This window comes from Pelophylax lessonae (assembly GCF_965119305.1).
Source record: "Pelophylax lessonae genome assembly, chromosome: 3".
NCBI lineage: Eukaryota > Metazoa > Chordata > Amphibia > Anura > Ranidae > Pelophylax > Pelophylax lessonae.
Window position 1 is genome coordinate 431,348,083 of NC_138770.1, and position 22,232 is coordinate 431,370,314.

General features: G+C 42.5%; 1 protein-coding gene across 2 annotated transcripts in view; it reads right to left on the reverse strand.

Annotated features, from left to right (window-relative positions):
* The window catches only part of TAAR1 (trace amine associated receptor 1), a 98,014-nt gene extending 82,929 nt beyond the window's left edge, over positions 1–15,085 (reverse strand). The window contains exons 1-2 of one of the 2 annotated variants that reach the window (XM_082250120.1): positions 15,016–15,076; positions 14,815–14,902 (exon numbers count right to left, since the gene is read on the reverse strand). The gene's annotated coding sequence lies outside the window, so the exon portion shown is untranslated. Of the gene's footprint in view, positions 1–14,814 lie in introns of both variants that reach the window. The other variant, XM_082250119.1, reaches the window with a different exon arrangement.
* Positions 15,086–22,232: the final 7,147 nt, after the last annotated feature.

Sequence of the window (22,232 nt, forward strand, 5' to 3'; positions counted from 1 at the left end):
CATTTTTGCAAATATTTTATTATATCTTCATGTGACAACACTGAAGAAATGACACTTTGCTACAATGTAAAGTAGTGAGTGTACAGCTTGTATAACAGTTTAAATTGGCTGTCCCCTCAAAATAACTCAACACAAAGTGAAAATGTCCAAATTGGGCCCATTTAGATATTTTTCCCTCCCCAGTGTCATGTGACTTATTAGTGTTACAAGGTCTCAGATGTGAATGGGAAGCAGGTGTATTAAATTTGGTGTTATCGCTCTCGCTCTCTCATACTGGTCACTGAAAGTTCAACATGGCACCTCATGGCAAAGAACTCTCTGAGGATCTGAAAAAAAAATTATGCTCTACATAAAGATGGCCTAGGCTTTAGGAAGATTGCCAAGACCCTGAACCTGAGCTGCAGCATGGTGGCCAAAACCATACAGCAGTTTAACAGGACAGGTTCCACTCAGAACAGGCCTTGCCATGGTCAACCAAAGAAGTTGAGTGCACGTGCTTGGCATCGTATCCAGAGGTTGGCTTTGGGAAATAGACGTACAATTGCTGCCAGCATTTCTGCAGAGGTTGAAGGGGTGGGGGGTCAGCCTGTCAGTGCTCAGACCATATGCTGCATCAAATGGCTGTTGCATGGCTGTTGTCCCAGAAAGAAACCTCTTTTAAAGATGATGCACAAGAAAGCTCACTAACAATTTGCGGACGACAAGCAGACTAAGGACATGAATTACTGGAATCATGTCCTGTTGTCTGATAAGACCAAGATAAACGTATTTGGTTCAGATGGTGTCAAGCGTGTGTGGTGGCAGCCAGGTGAGGAGTACAAAGACAAGTGAGTCTTGCCTACAGTCAAGCATGGTAGTGGGAGTGTCGTGGTCTGCAGCTGCATGAGTGCTTCCGGGACTGGGGAGCTACAGTTCATTGAGAGAACCATGAATGCCAACATGTACTGTGACATACTGAAGCAGAGCATGATCCCCTTCCTTCGGAGTCTGGGCTGCAGGGCAGTATTCCAACATGATAACGACCCCAAACACACCTCCAAGATGACCACTGCCTTGCTAAAGAAGCTGAAGTTAATGGTGATGGACTAGCCAAGCATGTCTCCAGACCTAAGCCCTATTGAAAATCTGTGGAGCATCCTCAAACGGAAGGTGGAGGAGCCAAAGGTTTCTAACATCCACCAGCTCTGTGATGTCATCATGAAGGAGTGGAAGAGGACTCCAGTGGCAACCTGTGACACTCTGGTGAACTCCATGCCCAAGAGGGTTAAGGCCAGTGTTGGGCATGTTACTTAAAAAAGGTAATTAGTTATAGTTACTAGTTACTTCTCACAAAAAGTAACTGAGTTACATCAGTAAAAAAGTAACTAATTACCAGGGAAAGCAACTATTGCGTTACTTTAAAAATATATATATATTTTAAAACATTGTGCACAAATCTACACTATTTTAATGTTGCACTACTCTGCCTCTGGCAATTGAGCATGAGCATGGGGGAATGGGAGCTTTAAAAAAAGTTTTACATTTTATTTTATTTAATTTTTTTTTACACTGTATCTTTACATTTATTTTTTTTCTCTTTTATTGCTATCAGAAGGGATGAACAACATCCTTTGTGATAGCATTGGCATTAACAGGTCCTCTTTATGGAGAGATCTGGGCACTATTAGACCCCATGTCTGTCCTCTGTCCTCCAAAGCATCCAATCAAACCAGGATTGGTTTGATCAGATGCTTGTTCAAGCCGGTAATGGCTTGGTTACATGAGAGGAGCAGTGTGTCAGAGGGGGGAGCAGTGTGTCAGAGGGGGGGACAGTGTGTCAGAGGGGGGGAGCAGTGTGTTAGGGGGGAGCAGTGTGTCAGAGGGGAGAGCAGTGTGTCAGAGGGGGGGACAGTGTGTCAGAGGGGGGGAGCAGTGTGTTAGGGGGAGCAGTGTGTCAGAGGGAGGGAGCAGTGTGTCAGAGGGGGGAGCAGTGTATCAAAGGGAGCAGTGTGTCAGAGGGGGGAGCAGTGTGTTGGGGGGAGCAGTGTATCAGAGGGGGGGCAGTGTGTGAGAGGGGGGTCATTGTGTCGGGGGGAGTGTGTCAGGTGGGGGAGCAGTGTGTCAGAGGGGGGAGCAGTGTGTCAGAGGGGGGAGCAGTGTGTCAGAGGGGGGGGAGCAGTGTGCCGGGGGGAGCAGTGTGTCAGAGGGGGGGGGGGTTTGTCAGAGGAAGAAGCAGTATGTCTGGGGGAATTTTGTCAGAGGGGGGAGCAGTGTGTCAGGGGGGGGGGGGAGTTTGTCAGTTTGACAGCTCACAGCTCCACACACTCCACACTACCTCTCATTGCGGCCGCCCCCTGCTTGCCCACCAACAATTATAGTAACGCCGCATTTTATTGTCAGTAACGGTAACGGCATTACTAAGGGGCAAACAGTAATTAATTTGATTACTCGTTACTTACAAAAGAAACGCCGTTAGTAATGCCGTTTACTTATAACAGCGTTATTCCCATCACTGATTAAAGCAGTGCTCTGAGGAAGGGAGCTTGACTCCCGAAACGCATTAGCGGTCCTATCTTTAAGGACACGTTCCAGTTCATGTGTGATGGATTTTTGTAACACAATTTTAAATATCTTCATGTCTGTGAGTATGCATTTGGCATTTTATTAAAAAAAAATTATAAACAGTGACCACGGGTAATGCACTAGGTGTTTGCGCCTCCTTTTTCTTTTATGTACCTGAAAAAAACGCCTGGAAAAAAATGTCTGAAAAATACCTGAAAAACGCCTGAAAAAAGCCCAAAGAAACGCCTGAAAACGTTATGCTCAGGTTTGAATGGAATAGGTAGTGAACAAGCACGCTGTGAGTCGTGTGAAACATGTCTACCATCCATTTTGCTGTACCTTGCTTCCTTGTTCAATAAAGCCTTTCATCGTGAGCTATTGCCTGCTGTGCGGCCATTTCTCTTGTATCCTGTCTGCGGTGGCGATCCGAGGTCCTGCACCCATGGCTGGCTGTGAAGTTCCAAACTGCCTGAGTTTGGAATCTCTTTCTCCAGGTGTGAATGGAGCCTTAAAAAAATGCTGACAAGCAGGGAGTAGCATTTTTGAATGAGAGACCTACAAAGTCTCTTCTGTCAAAAAAGGCTACTTGTCAGCATTTAAAAAAAAAAAACAAACTCAAGTTTAGGTGTTTCTTTTTGCAGTTGGAAGGTGTTCTATACATTGTATGCATAAACAGGACTCCCAGAAATTAAATTTTTAGCTAGTGTGATAGGCTCACGTCATTTTCCAGAAATAAAATTAGAGGAAACCCCTGCAGCAAGTGTTTACTTTTTGCTGAAATCCTTTATAAGATTCTTCATGGCTAAAGTAAAGCAGATGATGCTCCATGTTTAATACAACACTGGAATATCTCAGGCTCAGTCGATTATGATGAAGGCAGGCACTCCCATTACCACTCAGTTTCATAAATGGATATGGCCAGGAAAACTTGAATTTCTTCAAGGATGTGGTATGAAAACTTTAAAGTGGTAATAAACCTAAAAGCTAAGTTTTATTATATTGCAGCTAACAACTTCTTAGATATCATTGCTGCATTCATTTTCTTTTTTTAGGCTTTCTTTCTTCTATTTTTAACTGATGATCCAGCCTGTAAGTCTGTTGTTTTTTGAAAGGAACAAGCTCTCCAGCAGAATGTATCAGTTACAGAGATGAGACAAAACATTGAACACTGGCAGGGGTGCTAGCAATGGTCAGCTTTTATTTATTTATGTGAAACCTTTATCCCAAAAAAAAAAAAAAAAAACTGCTTGCTGTAACTGTTTGTAAAGTGTGAGCTGGAGTTTGTCTTCACGTTAGTGTATTTAAATCTGTTAGTGCGTCTAACACTCAAAAAGGGAATTGGCAAAGGCAATTCATGATATTCATTTAGAGAGAGTCTAGGGAGAAGGGTCACTCATTTAAAATCACAGTTTGCAGTTCATGTCATGAAGGGTCATAATTAACATAATGGACAGGGATTTGATTATACACAAATATAAATAATGACTTAAATGTAAGTGAATTTTTTTGAATACAAGGTATCATAAAAAATAAAAAAAAAGCTGACAAGAATAGTTAGGAACAATCCTGAGGGCAGGGCACGCAGCAGACATAAATAATCAAGAACAAGCCAGAGATCAGGCAAGCAGTGGGGAAGAATAACTGAGAAGCCAGAGGTTGGTACACAGGATTCAAAGGACAAGGATGCAGGTGTGATAAAAGATTTCGCATTAGATCAAGGAGGTAAATAGCTTCCCTTACTAGGCTTCACCACAAATCTGGGAATGTAAAAAGTTAATTTAAATGGCTATTTCTAGTGAGATTTTCCTTTTAGGTGAGGTGTCATTTAGATACCCAAGAACTTTTCTCAAAACCATATCCCTTTAAATCACTGAGGTACTGGAGTGCACCTTTGTTAGACTCGAAGTCGAAGATTTGATTCACTTTGTATTTCAGGTGACGGAAGCAGTGGTAGGGAATAGGTGACAGAATTTGTTGAGAATTATTGGTTTAAGGAGAAACACATTTTAGTGAAGGTATCTTGAATCTGATGTGCTTGGGGAAGATGGTGGAGCCAGGCTCTCTTCCCTGCCTGCAGCAGTTGTCTTTTTTGCCTTCAAAGTTTTTGAATTTGTTGGCAGTTGCTTGTACCTAGCTTTGAACTTCAGATCAAATTAAAGTAAAGGACCTTTGAAAAAAAAACAGCCAAAGGCAGAAAATCAGAAGTGCAAGGAATGGGAAAAGCAAGTTGTGGATGTCTCCTATAGACCATGAAGAAGAGAGTTTTCCGAGAGCTGAAAGGTACAGTATCTCACAAAAGTGATACAACCCTCACATTTTTGCAAATATTTTATTATATCTTCATGTGACAACACTGAAGAAATGACACTTTGCTACAATGTAAAGTAGTGAGTGTACAGCTTGTATAACAGTTTAAATTGGCTGTCCCCTCAAAATAACTCAACACAAAGTGAAAATGTCCAAATTGGGCCCATTTAGATATTTTTCCCTCCCCAGTGTCATGTGACTTATTAGTGTTACAAGGTCTCAGATGTGAATGGGAAGCAGGTGTATTAAATTTGGTGTTATCGCTCTCGCTCTCTCATACTGGTCACTGAAAGTTCAACATGGCACCTCATGGCAAAGAACTCTCTGAGGATCTGAAAAAAAAATTATGCTCTACATAAAGATGGCCTAGGCTTTAGGAAGATTGCCAAGACCCTGAACCTGAGCTGCAGCATGGTGGCCAAAACCATACAGCAGTTTAACAGGACAGGTTCCACTCAGAACAGGCCTTGCCATGGTCAACCAAAGAAGTTGAGTGCACGTGCTTGGCATCGTATCCAGAGGTTGGCTTTGGGAAATAGACGTACAATTGCTGCCAGCATTTCTGCAGAGGTTGAAGGGGTGGGGGGTCAGCCTGTCAGTGCTCAGACCATATGCTGCATCAAATGGCTGTTGCATGGCTGTTGTCCCAGAAAGAAACCTCTTTTAAAGATGATGCACAAGAAAGCTCACTAACAATTTGCGGACGACAAGCAGACTAAGGACATGAATTACTGGAATCATGTCCTGTTGTCTGATAAGACCAAGATAAACGTATTTGGTTCAGATGGTGTCAAGCGTGTGTGGTGGCAGCCAGGTGAGGAGTACAAAGACAAGTGAGTCTTGCCTACAGTCAAGCATGGTAGTGGGAGTGTCGTGGTCTGCAGCTGCATGAGTGCTTCCGGGACTGGGGAGCTACAGTTCATTGAGAGAACCATGAATGCCAACATGTACTGTGACATACTGAAGCAGAGCATGATCCCCTTCCTTCGGAGTCTGGGCTGCAGGGCAGTATTCCAACATGATAACGACCCCAAACACACCTCCAAGATGACCACTGCCTTGCTAAAGAAGCTGAAGTTAATGGTGATGGACTAGCCAAGCATGTCTCCAGACCTAAGCCCTATTGAAAATCTGTGGAGCATCCTCAAACGGAAGGTGGAGGAGCCAAAGGTTTCTAACATCCACCAGCTCTGTGATGTCATCATGAAGGAGTGGAAGAGGACTCCAGTGGCAACCTGTGACACTCTGGTGAACTCCATGCCCAAGAGGGTTAAGGCCAGTGTTGGGCATGTTACTTAAAAAAGGTAATTAGTTATAGTTACTAGTTACTTCTCACAAAAAGTAACTGAGTTACATCAGTAAAAAAGTAACTAATTACCAGGGAAAGCAACTATTGCGTTACTTTAAAAATATATATATATTTTAAAACATTGTGCACAAATCTACACTATTTTAATGTTGCACTACTCTGCCTCTGGCAATTGAGCATGAGCATGGGGGAATGGGAGCTTTAAAAAAAGTTTTACATTTTATTTTATTTAATTTTTTTTTACACTGTATCTTTACATTTATTTTTTTTCTCTTTTATTGCTATCAGAAGGGATGAACAACATCCCTTGTGATAGCATTGGCATTAACAGGTCCTCTTTATGGAGAGATCTGGGCACTATTAGACCCCATGTCTGTCCTCTGTCCTCCAAAGCATCCAATCAAACCAGGATTGGTTTGATCAGATGCTTGTTCAAGCCGGTAATGGCTTGGTTACATGAGAGGAGCAGTGTGTCAGAGGGGGGAGCAGTGTGTCAGAGGGGGGGACAGTGTGTCAGAGGGGGGGAGCAGTGTGTTAGGGGGGAGCAGTGTGTCAGAGGGGAGAGCAGTGTGTCAGAGGGGGGGACAGTGTGTCAGAGGGGGGGAGCAGTGTGTTAGGGGGAGCAGTGTGTCAGAGGGAGGGAGCAGTGTGTCAGAGGGGGGAGCAGTGTATCAAAGGGAGCAGTGTGTCAGAGGGGGGAGCAGTGTGTTGGGGGGAGCAGTGTATCAGAGGGGGGGCAGTGTGTGAGAGGGGGGTCATTGTGTCGGGGGGAGTGTGTCAGGTGGGGGAGCAGTGTGTCAGAGGGGGGAGCAGTGTGTCAGAGGGGGGAGCAGTGTGTCAGAGGGGGGGGAGCAGTGTGCCGGGGGGAGCAGTGTGTCAGAGGGGGGGGGGGGTTTGTCAGAGGAAGAAGCAGTATGTCTGGGGGAATTTTGTCAGAGGGGGGAGCAGTGTGTCAGGGGGGGGGGGAGTTTGTCAGTTTGACAGCTCACAGCTCCACACACTCCACACTACCTCTCATTGCGGCCGCCCCCTGCTTGCCCACCAACAATTATAGTAACGCCGCATTTTATTGTCAGTAACGGTAACGGCATTACTAAGGGGCAAACAGTAATTAATTTGATTACTCGTTACTTACAAAAGAAACGCCGTTAGTAATGCCGTTTACTTATAACAGCGTTATTCCCATCACTGATTAAAGCAGTGCTCTGAGGAAGGGAGCTTGACTCCCGAAACGCATTAGCGGTCCTATCTTTAAGGACACGTTCCAGTTCATGTGTGATGGATTTTTGTAACACAATTTTAAATATCTTCATGTCTGTGAGTATGCATTTGGCATTTTATTAAAAAAAAATTATAAACAGTGACCACGGGTAATGCACTAGGTGTTTGCGCCTCCTTTTTCTTTTATGTACCTGAAAAAAACGCCTGGAAAAAAATGTCTGAAAAATACCTGAAAAACGCCTGAAAAAAGCCCAAAGAAACGCCTGAAAACGTTATGCTCAGGTTTGAATGGAATAGGTAGTGAACAAGCACGCTGTGAGTCGTGTGAAACATGTCTACCATCCATTTTGCTGTACCTTGCTTCCTTGTTCAATAAAGCCTTTCATCGTGAGCTATTGCCTGCTGTGCGGCCATTTCTCTTGTATCCTGTCTGCGGTGGCGATCCGAGGTCCTGCACCCATGGCTGGCTGTGAAGTTCCAAACTGCCTGAGTTTGGAATCTCTTTCTCCAGGTGTGAATGGAGCCTTAAAAAAATGCTGACAAGCAGGGAGTAGCATTTTTGAATGAGAGACCTACAAAGTCTCTTCTGTCAAAAAAGGCTACTTGTCAGCATTTAAAAAAAAAAAACAAACTCAAGTTTAGGTGTTTCTTTTTGCAGTTGGAAGGTGTTCTATACATTGTATGCATAAACAGGACTCCCAGAAATTAAATTTTTAGCTAGTGTGATAGGCTCACGTCATTTTCCAGAAATAAAATTAGAGGAAACCCCTGCAGCAAGTGTTTACTTTTTGCTGAAATCCTTTATAAGATTCTTCATGGCTAAAGTAAAGCAGATGATGCTCCATGTTTAATACAACACTGGAATATCTCAGGCTCAGTCGATTATGATGAAGGCAGGCACTCCCATTACCACTCAGTTTCATAAATGGATATGGCCAGGAAAACTTGAATTTCTTCAAGGATGTGGTATGAAAACTTTAAAGTGGTAATAAACCTAAAAGCTAAGTTTTATTATATTGCAGCTAACAACTTCTTAGATATCATTGCTGCATTCATTTTCTTTTTTTAGGCTTTCTTTCTTCTATTTTTAACTGATGATCCAGCCTGTAAGTCTGTTGTTTTTTGAAAGGAACAAGCTCTCCAGCAGAATGTATCAGTTACAGAGATGAGACAAAACATTGAACACTGGCAGGGGTGCTAGCAATGGTCAGCTTTTATTTATTTATGTGAAACCTTTATCCCAAAAAAAAAAAAAAAAACTGCTTGCTGTAACTGTTTGTAAAGTGTGAGCTGGAGTTTGTCTTCACGTTAGTGTATTTAAATCTGTTAGTGCGTCTAACACTCAAAAAGGGAATTGGCAAAGGCAATTCATGATATTCATTTAGAGAGAGTCTAGGGAGAAGGGTCACTCATTTAAAATCACAGTTTGCAGTTCATGTCATGAAGGGTCATAATTAACATAATGGACAGGGATTTGATTATACACAAATATAAATAATGACTTAAATGTAAGTGAATTTTTTTGAATACAAGGTATCATAAAAAATAAAAAAAAAGCTGACAAGAATAGTTAGGAACAATCCTGAGGGCAGGGCACGCAGCAGACATAAATAATCAAGAACAAGCCAGAGATCAGGCAAGCAGTGGGGAAGAATAACTGAGAAGCCAGAGGTTGGTACACAGGATTCAAAGGACAAGGATGCAGGTGTGATAAAAGATTTCGCATTAGATCAAGGAGGTAAATAGCTTCCCTTACTAGGCTTCACCACAAATCTGGGAATGTAAAAAGTTAATTTAAATGGCTATTTCTAGTGAGATTTTCCTTTTAGGTGAGGTGTCATTTAGATACCCAAGAACTTTTCTCAAAACCATATCCCTTTAAATCACTGAGGTACTGGAGTGCACCTTTGTTAGACTCGAAGTCGAAGATTTGATTCACTTTGTATTTCAGGTGACGGAAGCAGTGGTAGGGAATAGGTGACAGAATTTGTTGAGAATTATTGGTTTAAGGAGAAACACATTTTAGTGAAGGTATCTTGAATCTGATGTGCTTGGGGAAGATGGTGGAGCCAGGCTCTCTTCCCTGCCTGCAGCAGTTGTCTTTATTGCCTGCAAAGTTTTTGAATTTGTTGGCAGTTGCTTGTACCTAGCTTTGAACTTCAGATCAAATTAAAGTAAAGGACCTTTGAAAAAAAACAGCCAAAGGCAGAAAATCAGAAGTGCAAGGAATGGGAAAAGCAAGTTGTGGATGTCTCCTATAGACCATGAAGAAGAGAGTTTTCCGAGAGCTGAAAGGTACAGTATCTCACAAAAGTGATACAACCCTCACATTTTTGCAAATATTTTATTATATCTTCATGTGACAACACTGAAGAAATGACACTTTGCTACAATGTAAAGTAGTGAGTGTACAGCTTGTATAACAGTTTAAATTGGCTGTCCCCTCAAAATAACTCAACACAAAGTGAAAATGTCCAAATTGGGCCCATTTAGATATTTTTCCCTCCCCAGTGTCATGTGACTTATTAGTGTTACAAGGTCTCAGATGCAGAGGTTGAAGGGGTGGGGGGTCAGCCTGTCAGTGCTCAGACCATATGCTGCATCAAATGGCTGTTGCATGGCTGTTGTCCCAGAAAGAAACCTCTTTTAAAGATGATGCACAAGAAAGCTCACTAACAATTTGCGGACGACAAGCAGACTAAGGACATGAATTACTGGAATCATGTCCTGTTGTCTGATAAGACCAAGATAAACGTATTTGGTTCAGATGGTGTCAAGCGTGTGTGGTGGCAGCCAGGTGAGGAGTACAAAGGCAAGTGAGTCTTGCCTACAGTCAAGCATGGTAGTGGGAGTGTCGTGGTCTGCAGCTGCATGAGTGCTTCCGGGACTGGGGAGCTACAGTTCATTGAGAGAACCATGAATGCCAACATGTACTGTGACATACTGAAGCAGAGCATGATCCCCTTCCTTCGGAGTCTGGGCTGCAGGGCAGTATTCCAACATGATAACGACCCCAAACACACCTCCAAGATGACCACTGCCTTGCTAAAGAAGCTGAAGTTAATGGTGATGGACTAGCCAAGCATGTCTCCAGACCTAAGCCCTATTGAAAATCTGTGGAGCATCCTCAAACGGAAGGTGGAGGAGCCAAAGGTTTCTAACATCCACCAGCTCTGTGATGTCATCATGAAGGAGTGGAAGAGGACTCCAGTGGCAACCTGTGACACTCTGGTGAACTCCATGCCCAAGAGGGTTAAGGCCAGTGTTGGGCATGTTACTTAAAAAAAGTAATTAGTTATAGTTACTAGTTACTTCTCACAAAAAGTAACTGAGTTACATCAGTAAAAAAGTAACTAATTACCAGGGAAAGCAACTATTGCGTTACTTTAAAAATATATATATATTTTAAAACATTGTGCACAAATCTACACTATTTTAATGTTGCACTACTCTGCCTCTGGCAATTGCGCATGAGCATGGGGGAATGGGAGCTTTAAAAAAAGTTTTACATTTTATTTTATTTAATTTTTTTTTATACTGTATCTTTACATTTATTTTTTTTCTATTTTATTGCTATCAGAAGGGATGAACAACATCCCTTGTGATAGCATTGGCATTAACAGGTCCTCTTTATGGAGAGATCTGGGCACTATTAGACCCCATGTCTGTCCTTTGTCCTCCAAAGCATCCAATCAAACCAGGATTGGTTTGATCAGATGCTTGTTCAAGCCGGTAATGGCTTGGTTACATGAGAGGAGCAGTGTGTCAGAGGGGGGAGCAGTGTGTCAGAGGGGGGGACAGTGTGTCAGAGGGGGGGAGCAGTGTGTTAGGGGGGAGCAGTGTGTCAGAGGGAGGGAGCAGTGTGTCAGAGGGGGGAGCAGTGTATCAAAGGGAGCAGTGTGTCAGAGGGGGGAGCAGTGTGTTGGGGGGAGCAGTGTATCAGAGGGGGGGGGGGCAGTGTGTGAGAGGGGGGTCATTGTGTCGGGGGGAGTGTGTCAGAGGGGGGGAGCAGTGTGTCAGAGGGGGGAGCAGTGTGTCAGGTGGGGGAGCAGTGTGTCAGAGGGGGGAGCAGTGTGTCAGAGGGGGGAGCAGTGTGTCAGAGGGGGGGGAGCAGTGTGCCGGGGGGAGCAGTGTGTCAGAGGGGGGGAGCAGTGTGTCAGAGGGGGGGGGTTTGTCAGAGGAAGAAGCAGTGTGTCTGGGGGAATTTTGTCAGAGGGGGGAGCAGTGTGTCAGAGGGGGGGGGGGAGTTTGTCGGTTTGACAGCTCACAGCTCCACACACTCCACACTCCCTCTCATTGCGGCCGCCCCCTGCTTGCCCACCAACAATTATAGTAACGCCGCATTTTATTGTCAGTAACGGTAACGGCATTACTAAGGGGCAAACAGTAATTAATTTGATTACTCGTTACTTACAAAAGAAACGCCGTTAGTAATGCCGTTTACTTATAACAGCGTTATTCCCATCACTGGTTAAAGAAGTGCTCTGAGGAAGGGAGCTTGACTCCCGAAACGCATTAGCGGTCCTATCTTCAAGGACACGTTCCAGTTCATGTGTGATGGATTTTTGTAACACAATTTTAAATATCTTCATGTCTGTGAGTATGCATTTGGCATTTTATTAAAAAAAAATTATAAACAGTGACCACGGGTAATGCACTAGGTGTTTGCGCCTCCTTTTTCTTTTATGTACCTGAAAAAAACGCCTGGAAAAAAATGTCTGAAAAATACCTGAAAAACGCCTGAAAAAAGCCCAAAGAAACGCCTGAAAACGTTATGCTCAGGTATGAATGGAATAGGTAGTGAACAAGCACCCTGTGAGTCGTGTGAAACATGTCTACCATCCATTTTGCTGTACCTTGTTTCCTTGTTCAATAAAGCCTTTCATCGTGAGCTATTGCCTGCTGTGCGGCCATTTCTCTTGTATCCTGTCTGCGGTGGCGATCCGAGGTCCTGCACCCATGGCTGGCTGTGAAGTTCCAAACTGCCTGAGTTTGGAATCTCTTTCTCCAGGTGTGAATGGAGCCTTAAAAAAAATGCTGACAAGCAGGGAGTAGCATTTTTGAAAGAGAGACCTACAAAGTCTCTTCTGTCAAAAAAGGCTACTTGTCAGCATTTAAAAAAAAAAAACAAACTCAAGTTTAGGTGTTTCTTTTTGCAGTTGGAAGGTGTTCTATACATTGTATGCATAAACAGGACTCCCAGAAATTTAATTTTTAGCTAGTGTGATAGGCTCACGTCATTTTCCAGAAATAAAATTAGAGGAAACCCCTGCAACAAGTGTTTAATTTTTGCTGAAATCCTTTATAAGATTCTTCATGGCTAAAGTAAAGCAGATGATGCTCCATTTTTAATACAACACTGGAATATCTCAGGCTCAGTCGATTATGATGAAGGCAGGCACTCCCATTACCACTCAGTTTCATAAATGGATATGGCCAGGAAAACTTGAATTACTTCTGAAAGGATGTGGTGTGAAAACTTTAAAGTGGTAAAAAACCTAAAAGCAAAGTTTTATTATATTGCAGCTAACAACTTCTTAGATATCATTGCTGCATTCATTTTCTTTTTTTAGGCTTTCTTTCTTCTATTTTTAACTGATGATCCAGCCAGTAAGTCTGTTGTTTTTGAAAGTAACAAGCTCTCCAGCAGAATGTATCAGTTACAGAGATGAGACAAATCATTGAACACTGGCAGGGGTGCTAGCAATGGTCAGCTTTTATTTATTTATGTGAAACCTTTATCCCAAAAAAAAAAAAAAAAAACTGCTTGCTGTAACTGTTTGTAAAGTGTGAGCTGGAGTTTGTCTTCACGTTAGTGTATTTAAATCTGTTAGTGCATCTAACACTCCCCCCCCCCCCAGACTGACAATGCTGCTGTCTGCTGTACCCCTGTGCTCCTTCATCTAGAGTGGAGCCCCTCTAACACAGGAGGTGTGTTACTGGCCAGATCACCAGGTGAAAACAGAGGGGAAAAAAGCCTAAAAATTAAAACTGAAGCAGTTACCACATTTAATGATTGTTAAGCTGCAATATATTACATTTTTTGGTTTTGGGTTTATTAACTACTTTAATTTATACTGGATAGACAAAGGTAGGTTTGCACATTTTTTTTCTAAAGTCTTTGCAATGCACTTTATATAGCTCACATTGAGGGTTTGTTTCTTTTCTTAACAAAACTTAACTTCAAACTTCAAGAAAGTGTATTTCTACTTTTGAAGCCAAATCTAGGTGAACCTCACTATGGGCCTATTTAAGCTGGATACACACTATCCAACTTTTGTTGTCAGATTTCCTTCAGATTTACCTTTTCTATGTAGTGCAAGGGCCTGCCAGATTGCATACAAATTGAAAGTGTTTAGGTTTGACCTCATATTATATGGTTTTGGTAAGTCTAAAGGAAAAAGTCTTCAGAAAATCTTATAGTGTGTATGGCCCATTCAGAGTTGTATAAAGTACTCGTAACCCATACTTGAGTAAAAGTACAAGTGCTCGATCAAAAAGTGACTTGAGTAGAAGTGGAAGTGCTCGATCAAAAAGTGACTTGAGTAGAAGTGGAAGTGCTCAATCAAAAAGTGACTTGAGTAGAAGTACTAAAGAATTCAACATTTTTTGTACTTAAGTATTGCAAGTAGTTTTTTTAAAAATGTTGCTACTCAAGTACTGAAAGTAAGAGTACCAGTAGTTTTGAAAAAACAATTGCTACTCAAGTACTGAAAGTAAAAGTACAAGTACTGTGTTATGTAGTTATTAAAGAAAGAAGTCAAAAGTTTTAACATCATATTGTTTTTTATTATTTCAAATGCAGCTTTTATTTATGCATACAGTAGCATTTATTTTCGTATGCGCTGATAATACACATGTTTTGAGCTTCATGAAACCTGTCATCTACTGTTCTGGCAGTGGTAATTTTTATAATAGTAACGAGTAACTATGCAGCACAAAAAAAAAAATTATCGGAGTAGAGGTATTGAAATCATTGAAAAATGTAGTGAAGTAAAAGTGGAAGTAGGAGAAAAAAATTCTACTCTAGGAAAGTACAGATACTGCCTTTCGGTACTTAAGTACAGTAGTGAAGTAGTTCTACTTAGTTACTATACATCTCTGGGTCCATTACATTTGCAGTTGGGAGACAGCACAACCACCCCAGCCGGAAGAATACAATTGCTCAGCAGGAGGGATTCCCCCTATCAATACTGTTGTGTTAATGGGGGAATCAAGCAAATGTCTTTCCTGCAACCAGTGGTATGGCTGGCTTTATGCTATGTAAATGGGAACATGCAACAAATATAAAATAGGTGTTATTCCAATTTACCTGCAAAAGTACTACTACTACTTTAAGCTTCAGCTACTGCTACTGAATTTATCGTAAAGGCTGGCAAGAAAACACAGCAAACTGCTTATAGTATGATTATGAGATATGATTCGAACTCAGTTACCTGTTATTGTAGATAAATGTAAAAGCAAACATATAAAGATTGGCTTGTAACCAATATGAGAACGTGTCCGTCTGCTCAAAACACTGATCTGTTAAGTAAAGAAAAACACCTGTGTAAATCTATGCAATTTTCTTTTATGCAGAGCTCTGTTTAAATATGTTCTATAAAAATATTGCTTCCTCAAGATGTACGGAAACATACCTTTTTGTATCATTTATTTTCCTGTTGCAAAAGCTCAGTAAATGCTGCTGCAACCTTAGCAATAAAAACAATTAATAGCTGTAAAAAAAGAATAAATGTCAGATGCTTAATTTAAAGGGTAACTCCACTTTCGTGGGGAAAAAATCAGCAAATAAAGAAAAAACAATATAGCGTGTATAATTGCAAAACAAATCATATTGTAATTGAATGTTATTAAAAATCACCTTTCCTTTTCAGTCTGCAGCTGCTGTAATTTTCTGAAAATGCAATGCAAATGGCTGCCTGGAGGTGTTTTGTACACAGAATGTATACTGACCACACCACAGAAACATCATTTCCTGCTTGTGTGATTGGCTCACCAATTTTCCCAGAAGTCCGCCTGAGATACAAGTCAGATTTCTGGCATTCCATGCAACAAAAATGTAATTTTTGGTGAGATACTCCCAATAGGAACACGACTAAAGGGATGCAGGCCCAGCAGCTTTGCTCATTAGTGCTCTGCAACTGCCACAGGTGATAGATCATTATGGAACTACTCCCATTAGACCCAATCAGCACAGGAGAACAGAGAAACAAACATGGATTTCTTCAAAATAACAAAAGGTAGGAACCTGCAACAACTATTGTTAAAATCCTTGTAATGTACATAGATCACCCAGAGGGGAATGTTTTTTCCTCAACAAAACTGAAGTTCTGCTTTAATTTTAGTGCTTGTGGTGAACAATGGGAGGGGTAATTCAAGTGCATTGAACAACACACAATTCTTCAACCATACTTGTCAGTAAACATGACAATCTATCCAATATGCTTTAAAATTAATATAATAAATATAATAAATATAGGTTTAACCAATCTACCCCTTCAACTCAACTCCTCAAAGCTCTCCTTCCTGACATCATACATCAAGACCAGGTGTCTTTTGTTCCCAGTCGTGAAGCTTGGGACAACACAATGAAGATGCTCCATCTCATCTCTTATATACAATGACACAAGTTAAAAGCTTGTCTTCTTTCATTTGTTACCAAAAGGGCCTTTCATAGAGTTGACTGGAGATTTCTCTGCTTGTCCCTAGAACAAATAGATCTTGGGCAACCCTTTACAGTATCTCTAAAATCATTTGACATTACTCCACTCCCTCGGTCTTGGTGTTGGTAAACAGGAGGATCTCTGACCCTTTTATGATCCTAAATAGATGAGAAAGGGGTGCCTATTATCTCCCCTTCTTTTTGTCATTGTCATACAGCACTTTTTCTAAGCTCTTATAAACTCCCTCTTGGGTATACAAACCCCTTCCGCTCATCATAAACTCTCCCTGTACGCCGATGTTTTAATTTTGGATGTGCAGCAACCCCGTATTTCTATTCCCTCAATCCTGCAGGAGTTCCAAGGATTCGGAGTAACTTTAAGCTAAACATCTCTAATACTGAGGCCTTAAACATTTCACTTCCTCAGACCTCTTTTTCCCTTTTGTAGCTAATTTTTCAATCGCAATCCTGGGGGTTTTCATACCTAGGAACTATTATCTCTTAGAACCTAAGTGGCCTCTTCTCTCTTAATTATAGCCTCTTATTGTTTAACCACTTCCTTACCGAGTCATGTAAAATGACGTCGGCAAAGTGGTTGTCTAGATCCGGGCCGCCGTCATATGACGTCGGCCCGTTCTAGCTGCTACTGCGCGCCCCCGGCGGCGCGCAGCGGCGCGATCAGGGATGAGGCTCGTCCCTCGGACATAGCCCATCACTGATCAAGGTAAACAGCCAATAGAAATTGGCTGTTTACCACGTGATCGGCTGTGTCAATCACAGCCGATCACATGAGCGGCTCCAGCACGAGCCGCTCGTTCTCTCTGCAATGCGCGCCCCCGGGGGCGCGCAGAGCAGCGATCGGGGACGAGGCTCGTCCCTCGGACAGAGTCGATCCCCGATCTAGGTAAAGAGCCAATGAAATTGGCTCTTTACCACGTGACCGGCTGTGTCCAATCACAGCCGGTCACAAATGTCAACAGAGAACACGGTAACTAGCTGTCACCGTGTTCTCCTCCTCACACACTGATCCTGTGTGAGGAGGAGAGTGTGGTAACAGCTAGTTACCAACTACAGTGCACCCCAACCACACTGATTGCCCCCCCCCCCCAATAAAGAGCACCTGTCACTAGCCCATCAAAGTACCCGAGTACCTGTCATCAGGTACTCAGATGACAGGTACTCGGGTACTCTGATGGGCTGGTGACAGGTATTCGGGTACTCTGATGACAGGTACTCGGGTACTCTGATGACGGATACTCTGATGACAGGTACTCGGGTACTCTGACGGGTACTCGGGTACTCTGATGACGGGTACTCGGGTACTCTGATGACAGGTACTCGGGTACTCTGATGACGGGTACTCGGGTACTCTGATGACAGGTACTCGGGTACTCTGATGACAGGTACTCGAGTACTCTGATGACGGGTACTCGGGTACTCTGATGACGGGTACTCGGGTACTCTGATGACGGGTACTCGGGTACTCTGACAGGTACTCGGGTACTCTGATGACGGGTACTCGGGTACTCTGATGACAGGTACTCGGGTACTCTGATGACGGGTACTCGGGTACTCTGACAGGTACTCGGGTACTCTGATGACGGGTACTCGGGTACTCTGATGACAGGTACTCGGGTACTCTGATGACAGGTACTCGGGTACTTTGAGTACCTGTCAACGGAGTACCCGTCATCAGAGTACCTGAGTACCTGTCACCTACCCATCAGAGTACCCGAGTACCTTCCACCTGCTCATCAGAGTACCTGACGCCTGAAGTACCCAAGTACTTGCCGCCTGCTCATCAGTACCCATCACTACTCATCAGTACTCATCAGTACCTATCACGTATCAGTACTGATCATCAGTACCCATCAGTACAGTATCACCTATCACCTATCAGTCAGTGAGTACTACTCATCAGTACCTATCACCTGCCTGTCACCTGCCCATCAGAGTATCCGAGTACCTGTCACCTGCCTATCGGAGTACCCGAGTACCTGCCACCTGCTCATCAGTACCAGAGTACCTGTCACCTGCCCAACAAAGTACCCGAGTACCTGTCACCCTTCATACAGCCACCATGTCCAAGTCCAAAAAGGTTTATATACGTCGTCCGTTTAAACCTAAATACCGGTGTTATGGTAGCAGATAGCTGCCATAACCCTGGTATTTTTTTAAACGGTGGACGGTTGGCTTTCCGATAAGGGTGGTCCCAGCGGCGGATTCGCCGTGGGATCACCCTTCCGGGATGGCGGAAGAGGCGCCCCCCCCTCCCGACGCGTTCCGGTCCTTTTCCCCGCTTACCGGACCCGCCGGCAGCGGGGAAAACGATCCGGTCCCGAATCCTCACAGACAGGATGTCGAGTGAGGGCAAGCTTGCCCTCACTTGACTCTATGGTCTTGGAGGACCGGAGCTACGGAAAATGTTGTTGCCTAGCAACCGGTTTAAAGGTCCTTTTTTTTTTTTTTTCATTTTATATTATAATTATTATTTTTTTTTTTTTTTCTATCTTTTAGTGTACTTGTGAGATCTGAGGACTTTTTGACCCCAGATCTCACAAAAAAGAGGTCCTGTCGTGCCTATTTCTATTACGAGGAATATTTACATTTCTTTTAATAGAAATAAAAATGATCAATTTTTTTTTTTTTTTTTAAACGGTGTAAAAATAAAAAATAATAAATAAAATAAATAGTAAAAAAAAAAAAAAAAAAAAATTAAAGCGCCATGTCCCCGTTAGCTCGCGCGCAGAAGCGAATGCATACAGAAACCCCGCCCACATATGTAAACGGTGTTCAAACCACACATTTGAGGTATCGCCGCGATCGTTAGAGCAAGAGGAATAATTAGAGCCCTAGACCTCCTCTGTAACTCAAAGATGGCAACCTGTAGAAATTTTTAAATTGTCGCCTATGGGGATTTTTAAGTACCAAAGTTTGTCACCATTCCGTGAGCGTGCGCAATTTTGAAACATGACATGTTGGGTATCTATTTACTCGGCGTAACATTATCTTTCACATTATGGAAAAAAATTGGGATAACTTTACTGGTTTTTTATTTTTTAATTAAAAAAAGTGAATTTTTTCCAAAAAAACTGCGTTTGGAAGACCGCTACACAAATACGGTGTGATAAAAAATAGTGCAATAATCTCCATTTTATTCTCTAGGGTCTCTGCTAAAAAAAAATATATAATGTTTGGGGGTTCTAAACAGTTTTCTAGCAAAACAACTGATTTTAGCTTGTAAACACCAAATGTCAAAAATAGGCCTAGGCAAGTGGCTAGGATGCATGATGATGCTCCTTGGATGTTCGGCCCCTCTATATGGCTAGGCTGTGAAAAAGTCTCACACATGTGGTATTGCCATACTCAGGAGGAGTGGCAGAATGTATTTTGGGGTGTCATTTTTGCTGTGTACATGCTATGTGTTAGGAATATCCTATAAATTGACAACTTTGTGTAAAAAAAAAAAGTTTTCATTTTTTTTCCCACATTTTCCAAAAACCTGTGGAAAAAAATGATATGTTCAAACGACCCATAATGCCTCATAGAATATACGTTGGAGTGTTTGCTTTCCAAAATGGGGTCATTTTGTGGACTTTTCCATTGTATTGGTGCTCTAGGGCCTTGAAAAGTGTGATAGGTAGTAAGAAAGGTTTATGTGTATTTATGCTCCTAGAACGCCTGAATGTGCTTCTTGGACGTGGAGTCTCTTTTTGTGGCCAGGCTGTGTAAAAGTCTCACACATGTGGTATCGCCATACTCGGAAGGAGTAGCAGAATGTATTTTTGGGTGTAATTTTTGCTGTGTACATGCTATGTGTTAGAAATAGCTTATAAATTGACAACTTTGTGGGAAAAAAAGAAAAAAAAAATTTTTTCTTCATTTTCCAAAGAATTGTGGGAAGAAATTACAACTTCAAAAAACTCACCATGCCTCTTACTAAATACCTTGGACTGTCTACTTTACAAAAAGGGGTCATTTGGTCGGTATTTGTACTGTCCTGACATTTCAGGGCCTCAAGAAAGGAGATAGGCAGTCAGTACATCTGGTGTGATCAATTTTCAGTAATTGGTACCATAGCTTCTAGACTCAATAACTTTCACACAGACTAAATAATATACACTAATTTGGGTTAATTTTACCAGAGACATGTAGCAGTATACATTTTGGCCCAAATGTATGAAGAAAAATTTATTTTTTGCAAAATTTCATAATTGAAACTAAAAAAAAGTGTTTTTTTTTCAAAATTTTTGCTCTTTTTTTGCATATATCACGAAAAAAAAAAAAACCCAGTTGTGATCAAATACCACCAAAAGAAAGCTCTATTTGTGTGAAAAAAATGATAAAAATTTTGTTTGGTTATAGTGTAGCATGACTGAGCAATTGTCATTCAAAGTGAGAGAGTGCTGAAAGCTGAAAATTGGTCTGGGCAGGAAGGGTGTCTAACTGCTCTGTATGGAAGCAGTTAAAATTCGGAAGGTACTGGAAGCGATGGATGGACCTCATCTTGACTACCTTGATTAGTAGAACTACCACATGTAAAATAGACACTTTCCCTAAGCTCTTATACATTTACCAGACCATTCCCATTTATCTCTCACATTCCTTTTTCTGCATACTTCATTCCTTGTGACAACCATAACTGCATTTATGGATGCAGTGGAGGAGTCAATGTAGACACCCTTGGACAGGGAGTGTGTTGTTTGCAGGATTATCTGGTGATAATTCAGCTACCTCGTCTAAGGACTGGAAAGCTGCAAGATATTAAATGTTTGTGATGGATGATAATGTTCAAATTATTTAGGGAAATGTTAAGCAGGCTAGTAGGAACCGGTCGACTTTTGGTCCGTGTGTACTGCTGTCTGTTCAACAGAAGCTGGTCTAACTACTGGCTTCTGTCAAACCATCATGCTGGAAAACCAGCCTTCAATCATCTTTTTTAGCCAATTGCTGCAAGCGCTAATCTGTGTATCCGATTGATGGAGGGAGTCCCCGCTGTCAGAATACAATAGCATGGCAGAAGAGATCTCTGCATCACACATGATTTGTGTTGATGCCGGGATCTGTCAGTTTTTTTTCTTGAAGCATAAAAACATGAACATGTATACCCAGCTTTGGGATTTAGAATTTACTTTAAACAGTTGCATACTCATAACATTTATTTAATTTTATAAATTTATTATTAATGTAGCAAGATTCCCAGCCATTGTGCTGAATGTGGGTCTGCCAGGGTTACCGCTAGCAACAACAGTACATTTAAGCATGTTCTGTTGGTAACAGTCCAGCATCTTTGGGTCTTGTATTTAATTTGGAACTTGGATGGGAGAAGGGAATGAGTGGGATACTCCTCTGGATCGACTATTCACAAGGTAATGGGACAACTGAGAAAAATGCCTATGGACGCTGACTTGACGCTGGCTGAATGCCGGTCAATGCCGGTTGGCACTGGTTAACGCTGACTTGCGGTCCATTAACTCCAAACTGACTTTGTCAATCCCTATTGGCACAAAGTCCTTTGTACTGCTGCCTTTAGCACTTATAGCTGAGGTAGCTACTTGTAAGCACTGCTGCAACTCTTAACACTTCAGGGCCCACACTTGCACCCTCTCTCACAGACTTCTCTTCAGGGCTTAGACTCTGGCACCCCTATCTCTAAGCCCTCTCTCCCGGTTGACAGGCTCCTGGATCCCTCTGACCTTCGGTTCCGGAGTGGTCCCCTATCCTAGGCAGACCCCTGGGCAGTTTACAGTACTCATGACACTGCTCTCCTGGAAACTCCTGCTCCAGCTTGTCCACTCGGTCCTCAGCACTCTGGATCCCTCCCTGCAGCTCAGCTCAACCTTCTGTCCTCTAGGCCGACCACCAAGGACACCTTTCCTCACATTGACAGGAGGAGAGACAGCCGTCACTCCCCTCTTGGGACTCTGCTTCCCGCCAAAGACACCCTGTCATGTGCTCCTCTCAGACTTATATCCCCTCCCAGGATGCTATGCGGCATATTCTGCCCTCTGGGATAGATACAAGCCCTGGTGTGCTATTGGTCAGGTTTCCTCCACTGTCCAATGAGCACCCCCATTGGACACAGCTGGGAGACTCCCCTCAGCCCAACAGGCACACCTGGGAACACATGACAGCCTGCTGAACAATCAAGGCCCATCTGATAAGCAGACAAGGCCAAATAAATGGTTTTCC